The following is a 19,930-nucleotide window of genomic DNA, read 5'->3' on the forward strand; positions in this document are numbered from 1 at the left end:
TTATCTCTTATATACAGTGCTACCTTTTGTAATGTGGGGGTGGGGGCAAGGTTTCAGTATTCCAGCACCCTTACAATCTCCTACTGTATTTGTATTGCTTGTGTTGCACAAATCAGGATAAGGTCAACATGGATTTCTACTGCTCAAAAGGCAAGCTGGTTGTTTGTTTTATCTTTGTTTCTGCTATTGTTCAATAAAAATATTTTCAACCATTTGAAGGTTTTCCAAATGCAATGCTCCCAAATCGATAATGTCAAGATGTTATGCTGCAGGCATTAGGGGAAGAGTAACACTCCCTTAAACAGGGTTCTAACAAGGTATACGACAATGGATGGGTAGCTTGTGTAAGTCAATTATTGCTGACTGTCATTGTAACTGCAGCAATCAGACAGGTCTTGATATTAAATAGCAATACATTTACCAATGTGAGCTTGGATTTCCAACGAAGTGCTACCCATACCACCAATGTGCCCTCAGAGATTTTTTCATTTCCATCCACTACATGCACGGTGAAGGATTATTCATGCTGGCAGCATTTTACCTGGCACTCAACTGCACTTTTAAAATGGCACTGGTGATTCCACCATTGCTGATTGCATGATAGCAGTGCCATTGAAATGTGAAGCATAAATAATGAGATGAAAAGTGCAAAATTGTATGAGAAAACTCACTTCCTTTCACAGAAGGAAACCCTCCATAAGCTCCCTGAAATTGACACTTAACCACTTTTGGTAAAATTCAGCCCATAGAGGTTAAAAGAGGAGAATATAAAGAATCTGATTTTCCTGTAAAGGATAACAGCAAATATTTACTTTATGTCCTTGAAAACAAAGAATATGGTGAACCAGAATTATATAATAGCAAGTAGAGGATATGGATATAACAGAACAGTTATTTAATATTTAGATTTGAAAATGAAAAGTAAAACATGATAAATATGAGGTGCATGGGAAATTCAAGTCATTAACGTGAATTTTCTGAAGTCATGTTAGATGGGCAGGAATGCAGAGACATGAATCAGGATGGAAAAGTTGCCATAGATACATCAATGGAAGCCAGGCTTCTATTCACATCCAGTTTATTTTTTAAACATTATTAAAAATAGATAATGGAATTTTTATTTCAAAATTCACTTTCTTCCAAGAAAGCTATGGAAAATTAAATGATAATAAATGCTGCGCAAATATTCAAAGAAAGGAGGAAGAGATAAACTCACTGGTCTGTATAATAGTTAATTTAATGGGAAAATTGTTAAAATCCATCATAACAAATGTGAGAACTCAGGGCCAGATTTTCATGGAGACTCCAATTTTTGACAAGACTCCATTTCCAACAGATCCCATTTTCACCAGCAGGGGAAAGGGACAAGGCATGATGTACACATCAAGAAAACTGTATGGGACCATTCAATAGACCCCATTTTCGCTATCACAAAGACCTTTACCTACAGTTTGCAACGTACAAATTTTTAGAGTTAACATAAATGGTCTTGTACGGCAAATAAGATTTGTCAAATTGTCATCATGTTAAGTTATTTACATCCCTAGTTCTTTCAAATTGAAAAACAGGCTACTTGTACCAGAGTTGGAAAAAAAACTGATCTAGCAGTTATAATTGCATTTGTCCACATTTACCTAAGGAAACTGTCATTATGAATGCTTGGCTGCTTTTCACAGGCTATATTGGTTTGTTAGGGGAATGGTAATGGTACAAAGGGGAAGGAGAGAACTTCAGAGCTCAAAATGTAGACAACTAGAATAAAGTTCTATGGAGCAAGGCAGGCCTTTCAACCAGAAATACAGTCCACCTAAGGTTCATAACCCCTCCCAAATGTCTGCATCCTGCCACAGCTGAGACCTAGTGCAGGCTTGTTCACATTGAACAACAGCACAGTAGTGAGACTGATGGAGTATAATCAGAGAGTGATGTTAAAACAAAATGAAACATTGACAGAGGACTCTTGTATTTAACTTTAAGGGTCTCTGATATTGACATACATGAGAATGTTTAAAAGGCAATTAACAAAGTTATATATAATAGATTGCCTGTTAAAATTGAAACATACAGAATTGATGTCACCATTGTATGAGATTGGTTGGAAGATAGGAAGTAACATTTTGGGCAACAGGGATATATTTAAATTAATTAAGGAGGTTCAGCAAAATATAGGTATTAAAATTTGGAGATGACAACAACCTCAAAGCATAACGAACCTTCAAAACAGCAGAAATTTACAAATGGGTCAATCAATATATTGACAATTTGCCAATGCAGTTTAATATAGCAAAACATTGTGATGCTCAAAACAACAGTATTGAATTCCTATTACAAATTCTTTACCCTCATCAATGATTCCACCTCCAGCACAGGTTGAACCAGACTTCAAAACCATTAAATCCATTAAGTATTTAGTATGAGCCTGGGCTGTGCTTCTGACACCATACTTCTGATGATTCAGATCTCTTATGCAACTTCACCTCCCTTTACACCATTTGTGGCCAAGACTTCATTCAACTTGGCTCCAGACAGATTTCCTGCAAGAAAAACTTCCATCTCTGTTTCTTTAATTCCCTCCTTTAAACCAGTTGTGACCAAAATTTTGATTATTTTTCTGAATGCAACTTTCTTTGGCTCAACAATCTATTTATTTTTATTATGTGATTTGTGAATACTTTGAAGTTTATTCTTAATCTTAAAGGCAATATGTAAGTGAAAACAGTTGTGGAAATGAAATAAGGCAGTACACTCGTAATAATGTCCTCTTAAGGTGAATGGCAGGAGGTTTAGAGGGGATTTGGAAAATGATTGTTCACCAAAAGGGTGATCGGATTCGAATGTGCTACCTGGGAGGATGGCAGTGGCAGGAAACCTCCTAACCTTTGAAAAGAACATGGATGAGCACTTGAATTGTCATTATATTCAAGGATATGGGCCAAGTGTTAGAAAGTGGGATGAGTGTAGATAAGTCAGTGCAGGCTTGATAACCTGAAGGGGCAGTTCTGTGCTGTATGACTATGATTTTTGTGGAAGAAATGCAGTTTGGAGCACTGTTTTGAAGCATTGAGGATTCAGTGAACAAAACTCACAGGTACAAAAAAAAAGGAAATGTGCAATTAAGTATAGATATAGAATACATAGGAAGTACTACCAAAATCTCATTGGAATGTTATACTTCATTCTGGGTGCTCACCTTAGAGAGGATATATTAGTTTTGATGAAAATCCTTGACGGTTTACCATGAGGTGCATGCTGGAGGGATTTAGTGACATCAGACAATCTTGGATTATATTTTCTAATCATGGGGAAGTTACCTGATTAAGATGTTCAAAAATAATGGGGTAGAGAGGAAAAAAAAACTTTTCTTTAGTAAGGGAAGTCAGTTTAAAACTTAATCCGGAAAAAAACACAACCTTCACTAAAAGGGTATGATAACTTAGGATCCACTATCCCAAACACCCATAGTTACAACATCATATCGTAAATATTTAAAAGGGAGATAAATATTTAAGAAATTTGAGTAACTCAGGAATTTGAAATTTGAAATTGGGTTTGAAAATGTAATAAATTACTTGAATTACCACAGAAAAATTAACACCAGGTATAGTATTTCTGTCTTGGAAAATCAATTTTAAGAGTAAGATGTACATGGAGCAAGAGGAAAGGAAGAAACAAGGGTTCAATAGATCATTTATTTAAAGAGGAAGATGTGGTATAATGGTCATTGGGGGACTGTAGGCAAGGGAAATAGGCAGTAAGAGAAATGAAGGGTTTGTCAATGTGGTGGACTTGAAGTGAGGTACACACGATTGGGGCTTGGATTACAATTGGTGAGAAGCATATTCAACCTAAACACCCATTCCAAATACCAACAAAGAGCCCACTTAAGGCAGTGTCCCTACCCCTGGACCAGGAGGCCCAGGTTCAAGTCCCACCTGCTCCAGAAGTGTGATAGCATTATTGAACAGGTTGATATACTTTTTGTTCAAACCCTACCTTTCTTCCAGAAAAAAAGGGCAGAACTGAAAATTTGTGGGAAAGCAGAGAAAGAGAGACTAAAGTGAGCGAGGACAAGAATATCAGTGACAAAAAGGTTCTGAATTGCCGAATGATGGCCACAGAAGATCAACTGATAATGTATTAAAGATCTTGAAAATATCAGTAGTATGGTCATCTTGTAACTGTCATACTTAAACCATTACATTTCAGACACGTTTGATTGTATTCTCATAGTGAGAAATGTCACTGAAGATCAATTTAGTATGTGAAGTATTTGATTTAAATATCCTAGTATCATACACAAGATCAGGCTAGTGGTGAATTCTGGAGTCTCTTCCAAAATATGCATTTGAACTGACCACACAGATTGTGAAAAGTGAAGATGAGCTTGTCCATATTTTTTTTAGTGCCATACTTTCTAGAGAAAAGTGACACTTTGGTGCCTCTTGATTAATCAGTCAAGATCATTCATCATATGTGACCAGATTTGACATTGTACCCAATCAAAAACATATTTCTGATTTATAACCTCAATTTTGATTCCGGAATAAATAAATTCAAAAATCAGTGACACAATTTGTCTAGAAGACAATAGAAATAATTCAGATTTGCACGTTGTTTTGTCATAAATCACATGCCATGCTTCAGTTCATGTGATCAATGAATAAATGAAAAAGTGTACATGACTATAAAAAATATCAGAGTTAAATAGATACAAAGTATTGTTTTTTTTTCCATTTGCCAAAATTAAAGAACAATACTGTGTCGTTTATAAAACCAAAGTACATTTACTTGAAATAGATTTTAAGTTCACTTTCCACTGTATAATGTTATTACACGAAAAGACTGCATATGGTGGATATTAAACTTTTTTCAAATCTTTCAAAGCAGGCCTAAACTACAGAACAGTAACAAGCAAACAAACATGGGAATTTATGTTAAAAGGCGGGCTTTTGGACCTAGAGGAAATGTCACCCTCTACAGCTGCTCTATCCTCCTCCAACCTTTAGGCTATGAATGCTTCTCATTCACTGAGATCAGATCAGTCAGAAAGGAATACATTTGAAAAATCAGGGCGATGCGGTCATACATTTACATCTATGTTAGAACAATTCAAATAAGTCATTTCTTGCACTGTTAAGAAGACTACATGAACGTTGAGGGAAAAAATCTATCTCCTTTACTATCCTTCGCACAATCCTAATTTAATTTCCTCTCCAGGTGCGAGGATTTCCATCTCATCGAATCCAACTAAGCATCACATTCTAACAAGCACATTCATTAAAGAGAAAATAAATTTATACGCTATTCCGGTTTTCATTAATCTCAAATAAAGCGATCGCACTATACCTTGCCGAGAGGCGGAGAAAAAAGCGTAGTTTGTTAAAACGGGAAGTAATCTTCAATAAAAGGCAGTTTCAGGCTGAAAGTGCAAGAACTGTTACTTCCGGGTTGGTCAATTGTACGTCATTTGGTTCAGGTTTGTAACACCATCTAGGTCACAACATGACTAAAAATGGAATCAGTTGCTGAAAGGGAGGGTTTTGCTTCTAATTCCTACCGTTCATACATGTATAAAGTAAAGACATACGTGATGAACAGAACGGTTCACTGTTCTGTGGAAGAAAGGTGGGTAAAAAAATAAAAATAACTTGCCGGACCAACGGGAGATAATTTGGACAAGCTTTCGCAATCACGCAGCTCTGTTTGGCTGCCGAGAAAGGGAAGCATGATTTAGCGAAATAACGAGCTTACATTGCCAGACATCAGAGCAGTTCCCACTCTGAGGATCTGACTAATTATAAAATCAATCTATATACGTTTTTAAAAAGGGAAGTTCCTGGTAATGACTGGAGACGAGGATTGTAAAATTAAGATTCTGCTATCACTGGGACGAAGCTGGGTTCTTTCAAAAGATTCTTCAAGGGGCGTTGTCACAGTGCATGGATATTTGGGGGTGAGGGGCGAGGCGGCAGTCTTAGTTCCTGTAACAGAATCCAAAGGCTGAAAAAAAGGCATTGCGCCATGTCGGGTGTGAAAACACTGGGCAAATGCTATTTCTGCTGCAGCAGAACATTTTGCAACGCTGTTTCCTGTTCGCTTTTAAAACCTGCAATTACAGTTCATTTTTTTTTCCCTCACCAGCAGACATGATACATTTCCATAATGAGTGTCACATTATTGGTTATTGCTCTGATTATAAACCTGCCAAAGTATTTCGCTTAAGGGTTTAAATATTGGCAGGTCCCTTTTAAATGTGTGCTGTCACCTTCAATGTCTATGCTTGACATTGAAGATCCCACCTTTTGATGCTATCAAAATGTGATGTTGAGTACGTTAGCACTGTGTAATTAGGATACATCTTGGTAAAGGGGGATTAGGTCTAGAATGCATTTCAGTACAGAACTGTATATGTTTCAAAATTTGGAGGATTGGGATTTTCATTTTTTTTTTAATAGAATCATTTGGTGACAACACAGGAGGAGGCCATTTAGCCTATTTTATCTATGCCAGTTCTCTCAGCAATGCTTAGTCCCAGTCCCTGCTTCTTCTGGTGGTTCAGCATTTTTTTCTCTGAATAAATATATTATTCTGTTTTGAAAGTGCTTCCACCATACTATGTGGCATTTTATTCCTAACCACTCAACCTGTTTTTCTTTAAAATGATTTTCTTCATGTTGCCATTTGTTCTTTAACTATACATTTTAAATTGGTTTTCTCTGGTTCTGGACCCTTTCAGGAATAGGAACAGTTTCTCTCTGTGTACTCTGTCCAGATTAATGTTCCCTCTATTTTTTCTTCTGCGTGGATATATAAGGCCTGTGTGTACAGTGACTTCCAAAACTGAAAGTTAATGTATCAGCACAATAGTTGGCATGCATGGGCCCTCAGAGAGTGGCTGTATAACTGTGCAACTTAGCAGCAACATTGGTCCAACCTCTGTGACAATCTGTTCTCAATCTTCTCTCCGGCAAACAGCGCCATCTTCACCAATCTTATCCACATAACTGAAGTTCTTTATCCCTTGATCTATTATCATAAAACTTTCCTACAGTCTCTCTAAAGCCTTATATCCTTACTAAAATGTGTCCCCAGAGTTGGGCATAACACTTCAACTGGGGCCAAACCAGTGTTCCGTAAAGGTTCAATCTAATTTCCTTGCTTTCCACAGCTCACTTTATAAAGTCCAAGTTTCCTTTTGCTTGTTGATCAATTTACCTTATGAGTCAATTGCTTAACCAAAACAGCTCCTCACAGTAACAGTTTATGTTTGCTTCTCTGATGCTATGGAATATCGAACTAATAAATCTAGGATAATATAACTAATGACATATGGGGGGCCAGTAGTGTGGTGGTAATGTCACTGCACTAACAGCACAGAGGCCAAGTGAGCATCCTGGAGTGTTAGGTTACATCACACCACAGCAGCTGATGGAATTTAATATTATTTAAATCTATCATTGTTGCTTAAAAAGAACAGGAATTCCCTTCAGGGAATGAAATCTCCTGTTCTTAGATAACAAGGTGTACAGCTGGAGGAACACAGTAGGCCAAGCAGCATCATAGGAGCAGGAAGGCAGACATTTTGGGCCTAGACCCTTCATCAGAAATGGGGGAGGGGAAGGGGGTTCTGAAATAAATAGGGAGAGAGGGGGAGGTGGATAGAGGAGAAGATAGGTGGAGATGGAGCCAGTAAAGGTGAGTGTAGGTGGGGAGAAGATAGGTCAAACCAGGGAGGACGGACAGGTCAAGGGGGCAGGATGAGGTTAGTAGGTAGGAGATGGGGGTGTCTCGCCTGTATGCTGCCCCAAGCAATGTTATTGATTCTTAACTTTTCTCTGAAACAGTCCAACAAGCCACTTCAAAGGGTTTGCTGGCATGGTATAGTACTTGTGGATTAGAAGTCATTTGTTTGTAAAATGATAGGGGGTGGAGGGGTAGGGAAAAGAGTGTATGCTACCTTTAAAAGATGTGTTTTATTAGGCTTGGAGATCTTTTTAAAAAGTCTGCAGGCAGTAGCAGATGCATGGGGAATTCTTGAAATTGAAACATTGTGTACTGTTAACAGGCAAAACAGCATTTTTTTACCAAGACAACAGGTTTTTTGAATTTAGCAAATTAGTTTAAACCAGGCCCTAGATACCAAAGCCCAATTAAATTTAAATCTGATGGTTTTGACAACCTCGGACCAATCCTATTCTAAGAAATTAATAGGTCATCAAGGGTATATAAGAGAGGCCATTTGAAAATTAGTGTGGGAGCAAACTGGCACCTGTTAAGAAAGACAAAAATCACTGCTTCTCAAAGAAATTGCTAAGATCTCAGAGTAAGCACAATCTTAAAGGTACTATGGCACCCTTAAGAAATATTCCTGAAGCAAGAATTCAATGAAGGAAGATGTTCTTGACTGGAGGACAGCAGAGAAGGCAAAGAACATTCTGGAAGACTTGCCCTGGTTGTTATTTCAAGAGATTAAGCTTTTTTAAATTAATTTGGTTTAGATAAGTGGTCTTGTATCTATTGGAACAGCAAGCCTTTGGGATTTTGTTTTATTCAGGAATACTTATTAGTTAAAGGGAAATTGTTTGTTTGGTTTGTTAGTAGTTCTGTTAATTTGTTAACTGTTAGAGTTAGATAAATAAACTTGAGTATCAGGGATTTATTTCATTTAAGCACTCCTTTAATAGATTACAAGGTGAGGTGAGCTTCTCTGGATGCCTTCATAACAAAAGAATGAATTGAAGAGATACTGAGATATATAACTTGCTCTTTCTTCAGTCTGGATATTTCCCTGTTCCATCAGGTATTGTTGGGAAGTTTATAAATATTTTTAAATCATTGAAGAGTTAAGAGCGAAAAGCCAATTGTCCACTAATCAGCTGTTTGTAAACCTGAAGTATGATGTGTATCATTCGGGACTCTGTTTGTGCCAGAAATGGATTTAAGAATTCATGTTCCAGTCTTCTTTTATATAGACATATATTTCAAGTGAAAAGTGTTTTATATCACTAGAACTTAAAGCATACTCAAAATTTCCCTCTCTCCAATTGGTTTAAAGTATTAAAGCAATTTTTAATTTGTATAAGAATCAAATTAGTAGTAGTATATGGGGGGGGGCATTCTAACTGATCAAGTTATACACAAATTCTGGGGGGAAAAAATAATTAAACTTGACTCTAAGCCACCATCAATATGTTTTACTTTTCACTTATCCACGATAATGTCATAAGACACAGGAGCAAAGGTAGGCTGTTCAATGAGATCATGGCTGGTCTGATAATCCTCAATTCCATTTTCCTGGTTCTTCCTCATGTCCCTTGATTTCCTTAGCAATTTAAAAATCTGTCTCTCTCAGCCTTGAATATACTTAGTGACCTAGCTTCAACAGCACTCTGTGGTTTTTTTTTAGAAAAAAAAAGTTCCAGCAATCAAACTGTCAGAGGAAATTCATTTTCACTTCTCTTAAATGTGTGACACCCACCCACCCAATATTCTGAGATTATACACTCTGATCTGAGACTGTTTGTTTCACAAGGGGACACAACCAGATTGGAAGTTAGGGGAAATAACCTGCTGTTGACAAGCTAGCAAGTCATTTAAGTGCATGACACTCATTTGGTAGTACAGAACTTGAATATTACTGAAAAAGAAACTTTTTGTCCTGTACTCAGTAGGACAATTTTGCAAGAAATACCAGTATAGAGGGAAAAGAAAATAATTTATACTTTGAGAAGCGTGTGATCTCTAGTTGACAAGGGACACTCCAATTGGTACCTGTATTGCCAAAGAGAATTCTCCAGTTATGAGATGACTGACAATTAACTGTCAGTTTTTTTTTTCAATTTAAACAATGTAAATTGACTCTGATTAGTCAAATGTTGCCCTGAAAAATTAACCAGAGAATAGCTGTCACCTGTTTTATTGAATTCAAACAGATGTGTTTTTATACATATTCTTTCTGTAAGCCAAAAAAAAGCCCTGTGGTTTAACGTATGCAGCTTTCATTACATGTATCGTAAGCCCAATTGATAAACTGTAATTGGATTCAGCATAACTCATAATACAGATCAGTATTATTTAGCAAATAAAAAGCGAAAGAACTGCTGATGCTGTAAATCAGGAAGAAAAACAAAGTTGCTGGAAAAGCTCAGCAGATCTGCCAGCATCTGTGAAGGAAAAAACAGAGTCAACGTTTCGGGTCCGGTGACCCTTCCTCAGAACTGTCTCCCAGTGCAATTGTGCAATTATAATCCCACAATTCTTTAATAGCTATCTAAAATGGGAGCTAACCAATGTATCCTCCTCTGACTTGTGGGAATCACATATAACATTGTTTTGATATCCTACACTGTTGCTATTGTAGTTTAATCTCTGTTATGCATTTTAAAGATCAGATCGACAGGGTTACTTTACCGTGAGCTGTCAGAGGGGCCTTTTTGTTAGCTTTTTATTTTAAATTGGTACACTTAATCCAAACACACAAGAATTGAATTCTATCCAATCACAGTTACATTACTTCCAATTCATTCACAGATTTAGTATTGTCATGACTCAGTATTCACCCATACCTGCCCTTGAAATGGTGATGATGAGTTGCCTCCTTGAAACACTGCAAAAGTACTCTTGCAAAATGTTAGGTAGGGAGTTATTAAAGTTTTTTTGTTGTAAAAGCTTTGATATAACTATAGCGGTCATTTCAGAGGGCAGTTAAGAATCAACCTAATTCCTGTGACTCTGGAGTGACATATGAGCTCAGCTGGACAAAGTTCTCTGATTTCCTTCCTGAAATTACGTTAATGAACCTGATGGGTTTTTATTCCAGATTTATTTATCACAAAATGAGACTGTCATTGTATACTTATTGCTCCTTGAAAAATACAATTTCCTTGAAGAAAGCTAATTTGATTCTGACCAAATACAAGAAACTAAAACAATGTTTGCTGTAATGCACCTGACAATATGGTCACAAGGTCTAAGATTTCCAGACATGTAAGAACTATGGAAGCACCAGGAGGTTGCAAAAAAAAATGAAAATGAAAATGAAAGTGTAAGAATTCTAGTTTTGGAGAGTAATAGCAGTTGTGAGAAAGAACTTCAATGGGACCAATACTTCATCGATTCTTTTGCTTTGTGGAACCCTTCATTCCTAAAATTAACATACCACTATGTTGAGCTTTTGGACTGTGTAAAGAAATCTGGCTAAGAACAGTCATTGTGCAGAATTCAAAGAAAAAGGCTTTGAAAACCACCCTCAGAGGAGAGTTTTGACCAGGGGATAGACAAAAAGAAAAAGTATAAAGAAATCAAATGCTGTTCCTTTGAAGGAAATTCAGGCAGCATGAAAGCGTTGAATAAAGAACTTTTTCTGACTTCTCAAAACCTGTCCACCATCTACAAGGCACAAGAAAGGAGTATAATGGAAACAGTCCACTTGCCTGGATGAGTGAAGCTCCAACAATGCTCAAATCTCAACACCATCCAAGATATAGCTGCCTGTTTGATAGGCATCCCTTCTTAGACAACCCTTCAACGTTTCTTTCCTCTACCACAGTCTGTCTCATCAACAACGTGCAGTACAACAACTCACCGAGGCTCCTCGGCCAGCATCTTCTAAATATGCATTCTGTCCTACCCAAAAGGACAAGGGCAGCAGTCACATGGGAGCATCACCCAGCAAATTCCCCTCCAAACCACACACCACCTTTACTTGGAATGATATCATCATTCCTTCACTGTTTCTACACAAAAAAATCTGGAATCCCCTCCTCAACTCTGTGTGTGTGTGTGTGTGTGTGTGTGTGTGTGTGTGTCAGAAAGACTGCAGCAGTGCAACAAGGCAACTCATCACCACTTTCTGAAGGACAGTTATGTAAGGGCAACAAATGCTGCTCTCATCAGTGACGATCACATTCTGTGATCGAACTAAAAAAATGCAAAATATCACTTTCAAACTTACCGTGAAATACCATAGTGTTATGGTCAATATTTCTCAGTGGATCATCCACTAAAATATTACTAATTAACACTGTTTCATTACACAGTACTAACACCAAGATAGCTTCATCCCAAGTTAGTTCCAAATTAGCTCCAAGAAACTGTCACAAAAATATTCAACAAGTTAAGCTTCTAGACCATCCTTGCCAATTTGATGGTCCCTGCCTAAATGAAGTCTTTCACAATTATTACATTGCCTTTGTTATAAGCTTCAACAATGTATTGTTTAATACTCTTTTTGCCTGTTAGAGGACCTATAAAGTACTCCTAGCGATGCTTTTTTGACTTTTGCTATTCCTAATTTCCACCCATGCTGATTTTACGTCATGATCCTCTGAGGCCAGACCCTCGCTTAGTAAAGGATGACCTAAGGATATTACTATAAAGACTATCCATCTTCCTTTTGCCAATCTCTCTGTCTTTACCAAATATTGTTTACCTTGGCATGATTATTTTCCAACTTTGATAACCAGTAATCATGTCTTTGTGTAACTATGTTTCAACAATGATAATTACCTATGCACCTATTTGTGCCTTTACTTCATGTGTCTTCTGATAAAGAAGTTCCTACTATCTCTGTAATTTAATTACTTTACTTCTATTGTTTGTGATGACCTTATTCACTGATGTACAATTTTTGTTTAAAATCCCTGTCCCTTCCTATATAATTCTGATTGGCTTTATCCACAATTCTATACAGTTGCAATGCCTGGACATTCCCTTTGGATTTCTAAATCTCTTTTTCACATGAGCACTTACCCTCATTTTCTTGTTTAAAATTCTGTCTACAGTCCCAGTTATACAAATAGCCAGAACAGAAGACCAACACAGTGTAATCAGAGTCCTTCTCAACAAAATAACTCCTTTTTCCCTGAATATCAATGGCAATGCCCAAAAAATGGAAACCTCTTTCCCCTACACCATTCTTTAAGTTATGCATTTAATTCATTAGTCTCATTGATCTGGGGACAGTTGGCTCAGATAACAACTCAGAAACGATTGCTTAACTTTGATATTCTGTGTCTTAATTTGGACCCTAACTCCTCAAATTCTCTCTACCTATGTCATTGGTTTCCATGAGGACCACAACAACTGGATCATCTTCGTTCTGCTCCAAGCTCTTTTCCAACTTTGTGGAGATGTCCTTAATGTTGACACTGGACAAGCAATGCAAGTTTAGAGCTTCTGGTTCCAGCTGCAGAGAGCAATATCTGTCTCCCAAATTTACTCTGTTCTCTCAATACTATTGTCCTCATTGTTTTCCAAATTTGAATCATTCCCCTCAACTTGGTGCTGTTGTCTGTTCACCCATCTACCTTGCAGTCCTTCTCCTCAATCACAGAGGTATCAAGCACCTCGTACCTGTTGAGCAAAGTTGCTACATGCTGATTTTTTTTTTTTTTTTCCCCTATACCTGCCTGACTTGCAATCACTCCCTTTTACCCCTGACAATTGACCATCTCCAAAGTTCTGCCCAACCTAAGGGGTGTGAACACCTCCTTGGAACAAAGTGTCCAGGTTACTTTCCCCCTGCCTGATGTGTCATTGTGCCTGTAATCCGGCCTCCAACCTCAGTTACTCTAAGCTATAGCTCTTCAAGCCACATATACTTACTACAGATGTGTTTACCCTGGATCACACTGGTGTCCAGGACCATGCACATTCTTCAGTCAAATCCCATGAGAGGAAGAGAGGCAGCAATATTTAGGAAAGGGATTCCAGACCTGTGGGCCTGTGCAGATGAAGACACTTTTATGAGTGGTAAAATGATGAACAATTAAAGGTGCATAAAGATTTCAAAGGGTTAGTACATTAGAAAAATTGACAATAGTGCCCAGTTCCAAATATTCATAATCAGTATAAGTAAAGATGTGAAATTCAAAGAAGTCACTCAGCATACAGAGCTTGTCCATTTAACTTAATCTGTCTTGCATAACATGGTTAATTATCAAGATTATGATACTGTATAAGAGCTTGAATACAAAAAGAAGAAATACAGTGCTTGCAAAAAGTGAAGGTATTCCATTCTGCTGAAATGTAGAAGCCATCTATACAGACAGGCATGAGAAAATGGGAGCTTACTGGAGTCTGCAGGGTATCTGCTCATCTGTTACAAAATGCTCATTTATTCCGGTGATGCTCTTCTAATTTCCAACTTGCAATATTGATGCTGCACAGAATGAGAACTAGCCTTATTTGACATTTTATGTTTCAAGTTCATTTGTTCGCTGTGGTGCAGCCATCCTTGTTTTCCTTTTTCATATGCACATCCATTTAATGTAGGAATTAGAGACCAGCAATATTATGGTCTTCTAGAAAGTAGATGAGATCTTAAAGGTACACAATGTTTTGTCATTGTCATCTGCTTCAAAGGAAGAGGTAAGAATGGGATGATTTTCACCATCAGTTTTTGAAACTGGTTACAAGCTCTCCATTGAAGTACAACAAAGTGTATTCTTCTCATATTTATAGTCATTGAATCATAGAGATGTATAGCACAGAAACAAATCCTTTGATCCAACCTTTCCATACTGACCAGCTATCTTAAATAAATCTAGTCCCATTTGCCAGCATTTGGCCCATATCCTTCTGAAGTCTACCTGCAACTTCACGTTCAAGAAACTATGAACCAGCACTCCAAAGTCTCTTTGTTCAGTGACATTCCCCAGGACCTTACTATTAACATAAGTCCTGCCCTGATTTGCCTTTCCAAAATGCAGCACCTCACATTTATCCAAATTAAACTCCATCAGCCCATTGGCCCATTGATCAAGATCCCATTGTACTCTGAGGTAGCCTTCCATCGAGCATGTTCTTTTTGAAATCCATATGGGCAGCTTCTAATTAATTTTCTTCATTTAGATACTTTAATAATTAATCTTTAATTACAGATTCAAAAATGTTTCCTCCACTGATGTTGAATTAACTGTAATTACAAGGTTCAAGATGCCTCCCTTTTTGAAAATGGCTATTATGCAACTTGCACTCTCCAGTCCACCTCTACATCCAATCAATAGCACAATGCTCAACTATAATTTCTAAGATCTATGATAAGTGCTGCCCCTTTTCCCTAAGAATTCCTGTGTGTATAGTGTGGGGGCTGGGTCTGGGTGCAGTGCTCATTGGAGGGTTGGTGCAGACTCAATGGGCTGAATGGCCTGTTTCCACACTGTTGAGATTCTATGATCCTGAGTACTACAAGCCAACTAGACAGCAAATTAATCAAAGGGAAATAGGACAAGAAGGACTCCTTTGCTCTCAGTGCTGCAAATCAACTCCTGTTAAAGCAAACATTACAATTAACTACAAATTCATGAATTGTGGAATCAACATTCCACTTCCTCCTCTTCATGATCCACAAGAGAGACTTTTTCTTACTTTTTTTAAACTTTTAACTTCTTTTTCAAATAACATATTATTCCTAATTTCCATCTAGCTGTGTTGTGTATTAATTCTTTTTTGCGTTTAGTAACTAATAAACTCAATCTTTCATTTATTCTTGAAAGCCTGGTTAAATTGGTTCCTTTTAAAAACAAATTTATTTGGTCTGGGAGCAAGGCATGCACAACAGCGGGATGCTGTTTAACTAACTTTGTTATAACCAACCAAGGGGTCAGATGAATAAAGAAGGGGGGGCCAGTTTATCCCTCCCAACTGAGGAGCCTAACAATTTGGGGTATCCATCTGAAATTATATTAATGTGGAGAATCTCACCCACCTTAGTTTGTAACAATTTGGGGATTTGTGCTGCAATTTGAACCACAGATAAAATGAAAATAATAGAGTAGTTAAATTGCAACTTCGAAACAAATATCAACAATGAAAAACTGCAACAGGCTTACTTCAGTTTGCATTGCCACAGTACAGAAATGTCTCCATTTGATGGCAATCTGTTCCTAGCAGAACTAGAGGAGGGAGAAGTTGTTCGAGGATTTAAGAGTTCTATCCCTCGAGCAGTTGAAAGATTTAGTGTGGCATTTGGGATTAGAATTTTGCCTAATAGTCAGAAAACCTGAAATTTCGAAAGGAGTGGCAAACTGTTTCATTATCCTCAATTTCTACCTGTAAACAGAGTACCAGCAGAGAGTTTAAAAGTGAGGTAGCAGAAATTAGAATTTCAAGGGTGTATCCAAGCGGTTCTTTTGGATTTGGTGAAATATAATTAAGAGAAGACTCAACAACAGCAATTTACTTAAATGTATGTATTTATTAAGTGATAATAATAAGAGTAAAAAAAAGGAAAAGAGAAAAAAGAATAAGTCACACGCCCTTCTGCTCCTCGGGGAGCCTCAATCGACGCTGAACTGAAGGCTTAGGCTCTTTCCTAGCACCGTTCACAATCCCAGTCCGAGGCAAAGTCCAAATTTTGGGAACAAAGTTCTCACTCTCTTATACAGTGTAACAAATGGCTAGTATAGAAAAATAGCTGCAGAAGACAAGTTGCTTGCTAGTAGAGAAAACAAATTTTTTTAATTGTGCTGTCTGCAGCACATACGGGAATGTTTACAGGACTCATTCAAGTTCATGCAGCTGTTGAATATCATCATTAACATTCCCAGCCTTTCCTATACAGGTAGGTAAGTGGAAAGAAGGTAAAGTGCAAGGAGGGAAGAGAGAATTTCAGGAAAACAGCAGGTTCAGGGGTTTGAACTAAAGCAGCTGTCAAGCAGGAACTGTGCACAGTGTTCCATGAAGATAACACTGGATTAGAATTATGGGTCGAGGCAACTCAGTTTATTGATTTAATTCTTAAGATTGAGGAGGAGGAGGTAGAAACGTTGTCTCTTTCAACTGGGTAACATAGCAGTTAAAGTGGTCAATCCAACATTGGACCTTAATCCTGCAGAGTAAGTTTTCAAGGACAGCACACATGGTATACTCTCTCTTGCCTGAGGAAAGTGCCATTGAGTACAAGGCAGTACTAAATGTGTACCAGTTAGTGCAGCGGCATACTGTCAAAATTTCCACATGATCAGGAAATGCCCTGATCTGTCATAGAATCCCTACAGTGTGGAAACAGGCCCTTCGGCCCAACAAGTCCACACCGAACCTCAGAGCACCCCACCCAGACCCATCCCCCTATAACCCACCTAATCTACATATCCCTGAACACTATTGGCAATTTAGCATGGCCAATCCACCCAACCTGCACATCTTTGGACTGTGGGAGGAAACTGGAGCACCTGGAGGAAACCCACGCAGACACAGGGAGAATGTGCAAACTCCACACTGATAGTCGCCCAAGGGGAATCGAACCGGGGTCCCTGGCACTGTGAGGCAGCAGTGCTTTGCCACTGTGCCACCATGCCAACCCTATAGCTGGAATATGAAAGACATAAAGCAGCTTGCTTTCAAACAGCAGATTTAGGCTCTTAATACAGCAGCTACTTACGAAAAGGACTCTGAACAATTCTCCTGCAGAGATTCAAAAACCCCACGTCCTGCCCAATTAAAAATGCACCAAAGATTGAATAAATTAAGCAAGGCGCTACACTTGGTGATAATTATGAGCTGATCCACAAACCCATGTTCCAGAAGAAACTGTTCACTAGTTATCCCCAACCAATTGGAAGGGATTGAGATAGGGAGAATGATACAAAACTGAGCACTCATGGGAGAGAGAAAACTGCTGGGAGCCCTCCTTAAGACTAACTGTGGTGCTGAGATGAAAGATGATATGTTTTAACTGCTGATAGGTAGACCATATCAGGGCCAACTGCTAGATGGTGCGGGAAAAAAAACAGTGTGATTTAGTCAGGACATGTGCAACTCATCTGGAGAATGAGAGTCAGTCAGAGAATATAGCATATCAGGCCATGGCATGGACTGCAATTGTGAATCCCTGTAAAGACACTCCAGAGTGCACAGAAGAAGTTAAACAAATCCCTGAGAGTTACTAATTAATTATGCAACCTGGGTCTTCAGTGCCCCTTTCATGCAATTGCACGGCAAGAAAAGTGGAAGTGCTTGCCATTGCTGGGACCTTCAGCATTCACACCATCGACACCATATTTAAAAGCCATCTGCAAAGATTTCAAAGACTGCTAGCCAGGAACTGCCCTTCACACTATGGTGCTGGACCATAATGACACAGAAAGGCAAGCATAAATGCTGCTTTGCAGACTGGACGTGCTGGTGGAGAGAAGGATCCTCCTTTTCCACCTGATTTCCAAAGTGCTGTTACTGGCGAGAAGTGGGATATCCAGCAGTTTAGGAAAAAAAAGCCAATGGCCATCTATGTTCTGCGAGGGTAAATGCCGTTGTCTTCTTTCTGCTGCCTCTGACTCACAGGGCCACCATTCACTTGCTTTTCCTACTGTTCTCAACATTGATAACAGAGGCTAAAGCACAGTATTATTTTCAGTTTATATAAGTTATGCCAGCAAGCTGCTTAATTTATTCTTTGCAATTTTCCATTCCAATTATGAGCATTATTTTTAAGGGATCGATATTTACCTATTACAATCTTGCCTCAACCACGTAAAACATGTAGAATGGCAAATACAGGCATCTTCTCACCTGGACCATCTCTAACACCTCTCTCCCCTTCCTGGACCTCTCTGTCTCCATATCGGGCAACCACCTAGAAACCGATATTCATTTCAAGCCCACCGACTCCCACAGCTACCTAGAATACTCCTCCTCCCACCCACCTTCCTGCAAAAATGCTATCCCCTATTCCCAATTCCTTCGCCTCCGCCGCATCTGCTCCCAGGATGAGGCATTCCACTCCCGTACATCTCAGTTGTCCTCGTTTTTCAAGGACCGTAACTTCCCCTCCTCGGTGGTCGAGAACGCCCTCAACCGTGTCTCCCACATCTCCCGCACCTCATCCCTCACACCCCGTCCACGCAATAAGAACCAAAAAAGAATCCCCCTCGTCCTCACGTACCACCCCACCAACCTCCGGATCCAACGCATCATCCTCCGACACTTCCGCCATCTGCAATCCGACCCCACCACCAAAGACATCTTTCCCTCCCCACCTTTATCTGCTTTCCGGAGGGACAACTCTCTCCGTGACTCCCTTGTCCGCTCCACACTCCCCTCCAGCTCCACCACACCCGGCACTTTTCCCTGCAACCGCAGGAAGTGCTACACCTGCCCCCATACCTCCTCCCTCACCCCCATCCCAGGCCCCAAGAAGACTTTCCACATCAAGCAGATGTTCACCTGCACATCTGCCAATGTGGTATACTGCATCCGCTGTACCCGGTGTGGCTTCCTCTACATCGGGGAAACCAAGCGGAGACTCGGGGACCACTTTGCAGAACACCTACGCTCGGTTCGCAACAAACAACTGCACCTCCCAGTCGCGAACCATTTCAACTCCCCCTCCCATTCCTCAGACGACATGTCCATCCTGGGCCTCCTGCAGTGCCACAACGATGCCACCCGAAGGTTGCAGGAACAGCAACTCATATTCCGCTTGGGAACCCTGCAGCCCAATGGTATCAATGTGGATTTCACAAGTTTCAAAATCTCCCCTCCCCCTACCGCATCCCAAAACCAGTCCAGCTCGTCCCTGCCTCCCTAACCTGTTCTTCCTCCCACCTATCCCCTCCTCCCACCTCAAGCCGCACCTCCATCTCCTACCGACCAACCTCATCCCGCCCCCTTGACCTGTCCGTCCTCCCTGGACTGACCTATCCCCTTCCTAACTCCCTACCTACACTCACCTTTCCTGGCCCCATCCCCGCCTCTTCGACCTGTTTGTTTCCTCTCCACCTATCCTCTCCTCTATCCCTCTTCTATCCGCCTCCCACTCTCTCCCTATTTATTTCAAAACCCCCTTCCCCTCCCCCTTTTCTGATGAAGGGTCTAGGCCCGAAACGTCAGCCTCTCTGCTCCTATGATGCTGCTTGGCCTGCTGTGTTCATCCAGCCCTGCACCTTGTTGTCTCGGATTCTCCAGCATCTGCAGTTCCTACTATCCCCAA

At 39.4% G+C, this 19,930-nt stretch overlaps 1 protein-coding gene and 1 long non-coding RNA gene across 5 annotated transcripts in view; one reads left to right on the top strand and one right to left on the bottom strand.

The window, feature by feature from the left end:
• Positions 1–5,847, bottom strand: part of cyrib (CYFIP related Rac1 interactor B) — a 183,903-nt gene extending 178,056 nt beyond the window's left edge. For 2 of the 4 annotated variants that reach the window (XM_048595738.1, XM_048595736.1), the window contains exon 1: positions 5,347–5,815. The gene's annotated coding sequence lies outside the window, so the exon portion shown is untranslated. Of the gene's footprint in view, positions 1–5,346 lie in introns of all 4 variants that reach the window. The other 2 variants (XM_048595732.1, XM_020513008.2) reach the window with 2 other exon arrangements.
• Positions 5,483–19,930, top strand: part of LOC125482925 — a 39,532-nt gene continuing 25,084 nt past the window's right edge. The window contains exon 1 of the long non-coding RNA XR_007261916.1: positions 5,483–5,625. This is a non-coding gene — a long non-coding RNA (uncharacterized LOC125482925). The remainder of the gene's footprint in view (positions 5,626–19,930) is intronic.

The sequence above is a fragment of the Rhincodon typus genome, chromosome 4, assembly GCF_021869965.1.
Source record: "Rhincodon typus isolate 14 chromosome 4, sRhiTyp1.1, whole genome shotgun sequence".
Taxonomy (NCBI): domain Eukaryota; kingdom Metazoa; phylum Chordata; class Chondrichthyes; order Orectolobiformes; family Rhincodontidae; genus Rhincodon; species Rhincodon typus.